The 4,256-nt window shown below is 43.4% G+C and overlaps 1 long non-coding RNA gene and 3 other non-coding genes across 4 annotated transcripts; all 4 read right to left on the bottom strand.

Annotated features, from left to right (window-relative positions):
- Positions 1 to 1,328: 1,328 nt before the first annotated feature.
- LOC122447936 lies at positions 1,329 to 4,248 on the bottom strand. Its single transcript, XR_006271458.1, has 5 exons — positions 3,993 to 4,248; positions 3,569 to 3,677; positions 2,658 to 2,722; positions 2,265 to 2,342; positions 1,329 to 1,544 (listed from the first exon to the last, which is right to left on the bottom strand). It is a non-coding gene; the product is annotated as an uncharacterized LOC122447936 (long non-coding RNA).
- On the bottom strand, positions 2,490 to 2,581 carry LOC122449069. Its single transcript, XR_006271884.1, has one exon. It is a non-coding gene; the product is annotated as a small nucleolar SNORD12/SNORD106 (small nucleolar RNA).
- Positions 2,801 to 2,891, bottom strand: LOC122449068. The gene has a single exon (XR_006271883.1). It is a non-coding gene; the product is annotated as a small nucleolar SNORD12/SNORD106 (small nucleolar RNA).
- Positions 3,753 to 3,844, bottom strand: LOC122449070. The gene has a single exon (XR_006271885.1). It is a non-coding gene; the product is annotated as a small nucleolar SNORD12/SNORD106 (small nucleolar RNA).
- Positions 4,249 to 4,256: the final 8 nt, after the last annotated feature.

Below are 4,256 nucleotides of genomic sequence, written 5' to 3'. Positions count from 1 at the left end.
CAGTATCCGTCTACCCATTACAGTATCCCTCTAGTCAAAGGTACGGTTTTTTCAGTAGTCATGTATGGATGGGAGAGTTGGACTATAAAGAAAGCTAAGCACCTAAGAATTGATGCTTTTGAAATGTGGTGTTGGAGAAGACTCAGAGTCCCTTGGATTGCAAGATCAAACCAGTCAACCCTAAAGGAAATCAACCCTGAATATTCATTGGAAGAACTGGTGCTGGAAGTTGAAACTCCAAGACTTTGGCCACCTGATGCAAAGAACTGACTCATTGGAAAAGACCCTGATGCTGGGAAAGATCGAAGGCAGAAGGGGACCGCATAGGATAGGATGGCACCACTGCCTCGATGGACAAGAGTTTGAGCAAGCTCCGGGAGTTGGTGGACAGGGAAGCCTGGGTTGCTGCAGTCCAGGGGGGTCACCACCGACTGAACTGAGTATTTCTGTCTGAAGAATTTCACAGGCGCCACTGAGTGACTAACACTTTTCTCTTTCCCCTGGTGGTCCTGACTAAGATTCTGTGCTTTCAAAAAAATAAAACCTGTTTCTACTGCAGGTGTACACATTCTAAGGGGGAACTAAGATCCCACACGCAGTGCACTACAGCTTTAAAAAAAACCAAGACTAAAATCTTTCTTGTTCAGCAACACACCAGGTTGCTGTCCATGGCAATTCTCCAGGCAAAAATACTAGAGTAGGTTGCCATCCTTCTCCAGGGGAGCTTCCCAACCTGGGAATCAGGTCTCCTGCACTGCATATTCTTTTATTCTTTACTGCCTGAGCCCCCAGGGAAGCCCTTATTGGCTGGAAGTCAATCTTAATTTTTGCTAGCTTGTTTCAAAGTTAGGAGGTTAAGATAGGAAGGAAAACTATCAGTGGAAGTCAACAAGTCATTAAGTGTTTTTACAACATCAGACCATCCCTCGTCAGTTTTCTGCTCACTGGAAGCACTAGGTCCCCAGACTCAAGGGACCTGAGGGAATCAAGACTGTATCAAGAGCCAGGTCAGAATATACAAGAGTAAAAAGTACAGTGGGGACAAAGCAGGGGAATTAAAACCAGATTAGTCTTGCATCAATAGTCTGTTTGGAACTTTCCATGGTTAAACCATGAAATCTTAAATATAAAAAAAAATTAGTAAAATGAAAACAAGCTAGCAGGTATAGCTCCAACCACACTTTTCTTCATCAGCTTTCAAAGCACAGAACCCATGATTCAATGTACACAACCTGTTCAGAAATGCCTGTAGAAATGTAGAGTGTGGGATCCACCTTTTAACTCAGTATCATTTGGTTCAAGGTCTTTCTAATGACAAGAAAACAGCCTTTTCATTTAAAGGATTTTACTTTATTTCTCCAGACAGGCAGGCTACAGTTAAAAACTTAATAACCAAAATTTAATATAATACTTCATTCTTCAAAAGAGCCACAAGCTTTTCACCTCTGGACACTCAGGTTACACAACAACCCAAACCTTTATGCTCTCAGAAGTAAACGTACATCTTTCTCAAGAGGCCTTGCATGACTCCACAGCTGAAATTCCTTAAAAAGAAAGATACATCATGATCAGTACTTCATTAGGATGCAAACGGCTACTTGTTTGGGATGTCGGAGTATCTAGACTTCGGGAAGTAGGAAGATGTAAAGTGAAGCACCAGACCAAGGAGGGAGACTTCCAACCTGGGGTCTGCCCATCCAAGCCTGTATTGTTCCTAATATGCCAAATGTTGATTCTATTCAACATTCTGCATGAAATAAATGCAAAAAGATACTTTAGGGACAAATGGAGGGATCTGAATATAAAGTAGATAAGCAGGCATACAAAGTGTTATGTTTAAGAAAGGAGGCAGAAAGTATAAACTGTCTCCCTGATCTGCTCACTGTGATAAGGCAAGGCAGTAGTTTTAAAATATTTTCTATTGATTTGGCTGTACCAGGCCTTAGTTGATGCACATAGGATCTAGTTCCCTGACCAGGGATCAAACCCAGACTCCTTGCCATTGGACAAACAGGGAAGTCTGTCCGCCATGTTAAAGAGGCCCATGGAGTAATGTATTGAGGTTGTTAAGAATTCAATCTTTCATAATGAATTACAACCCTTTTGGAACTCAACTCAAAAGGTAACCTGGAACCCAAATTGCAACTGGTCCCCAAGTCACTCCCAAGTGGGCAAGCCCAACACTTCTCTACCCACAACACATTCAGTCATCATTTTACCAAGGGGTTAACACCTAAGGGGACAAAAATTTATAGAAATCTTACCTGTTACAAAACTGAAACAAACTGAAATCAGGCCGCCATCAACCTACGTAGGGCCCTGATGTACACAGGGCTCTGGCCCTGTAGGAAAGTAAGAGGAAGCAAAGATAAATGACTTGAATGATGCCGGGGAGGAAATCATAGGGCAAGCCCAATTCCCACTTAAAAAAAAAAACACACCCCACACAGAAAATGGTAAGCAGAAAACAAATAGAAGTTATCTTTGAGGCCAACGCATCAGACAAAACTGGCTAATAATTCAGTTGGATCAACAGGGTCGATCTGATGGGGAAAAAAGTTAAGTCATCAGCTGCAATGGCCATACTTGAGTCACAAAAAAGTAGAATGTAGGGGGATAACCCCTTCAAAAGAAAAGCAATTATAGATATGACTTACAAATTCTCTCCCAATCCTGGATCCATCATGGCCCATTCAATGCCTGTTTGCTGCCAACAGTGAGCCTGAGATGAAAACATTGAAACATGACCTCTAAATCAGCTAGATGCAAAAGCAGTTAGGGGGACAAAAGAGCTGCTCAAGCTGGCATATCAGACAGAAACTGGCTTAGAGAAGTTAGATCAACATGGTCGATCTGTCGGGGAAAAAAGTTCAGTCATCATTAATGCCAGCAGGAAGTTCTTGGACTCTACAAGGCAAACACCCCAGCTTTCTGCGCTTAACATTTGATAGAAACCAGCATGGCTGGCAAGAGCTGTGGGAAAATGGTTGGCTTTTACTTAATTGACTGCAGGGTTTTGACTGTCAGGATATCATCACACTTGAAGGTAACGTGTCATCACTTCTAACACATCAAAGTCTAAGGAAAACTTGGTCCCAAAGATTCCAGCATTAGCGTGGCATTTTTGGACTGTTTTAAAAGTTAAACCGTTGGGAATTAGAGTAACAGGTCAAAAGAAACATTTGGCCTTCCTTAAAAAAGCAATGTCATCACAGTACGCATCCACTTGGAAATTTAAGTACAAAAAAGCTGTTTATGATTTAAAAAGGGAAGGAATGGCCATCTGAATATGTGCCGTAAGGAGCATTTTAAAAATGTTTAAATTTAAAAAACAATTTAAAAAACACCGATTCACTTATCCTGGTTTGAAATATGTCTAATACCTATGTTTTTTGTGAATTATAATAAAATGAAGTATCCAGAATACCTCAAGAAAATCGAGTAACTAAAATATGCTTATTACCCTTACTCTCCTTTGTTCCCCTGCAAGGCGGCCTAGCAAACCAAGAGGTTCCTCAGAGCACACATTTCCTGCAATAGGCCAAAAAAAAAAGAAAAATGTGCTTACTCCAGAGGTCATGAAGCTGAAGGTTTTGCCTGTCGACACGTGGTTCTCTTGGAGCCCCAGCAGGGACCCCTCCACCAAGATTCATTCTGTAGCGTCTGATCACGCAAATCTGCGAACCAACAAAGAAAGGTCGTCAGTCGCCATCTTTCCACAGTCAGAGAATAACAGGGCAGCGCTTTTTGAGGCAGGTGTTGTCAGAATTAACTGGCAAGTATTCAAAGACATCAACACGGTCGATCTGATGGGGAAAAAAGTGAGCTCATCATTTACACCGGCCGAGGAATCCTGGGTTTTTTCAGCTCTCATTCATCTCCCCAACGACGCTTAGACCTATTCGGTCAGAGGAGAGGGGACCACTAGGAGAGGCGACTGCACAAAAAGGGAAAAGGAGGCGCAGAGATGTAGCAGCGAGCTTTCTACTCACCACATACAGTAGTAAATTCTGATTCCAGGGTTGAGACGACATCGGATGAGGAGCAGAGAGCAGACAACGAAGAACAGAGAGCGCCGCAGACGCGAAAGGAAGACCAGCCCGCGAGCCTCCCTTAAGTAGCCAGCGGGGACTCTCACGCCTGCGCACTGGCTCCGAGGCGCTTCCTTTTCCCCGCCCCCGCCCAACCCGCGCCGCGCGAGGCCTTCTGGGAAATGTAGTCTCCGCGCCGCCCAGACGGAAGAGGTCTAATGGTCG

This window comes from Cervus canadensis, chromosome 10 (assembly GCF_019320065.1).
Source record: "Cervus canadensis isolate Bull #8, Minnesota chromosome 10, ASM1932006v1, whole genome shotgun sequence".
In the NCBI taxonomy this organism is placed as follows: domain Eukaryota; kingdom Metazoa; phylum Chordata; class Mammalia; order Artiodactyla; family Cervidae; genus Cervus; species Cervus canadensis.
The sequence above is the reverse complement of the archived record's forward strand: the minus strand, read 5'-3'. Positions and strand labels throughout refer to the sequence as shown.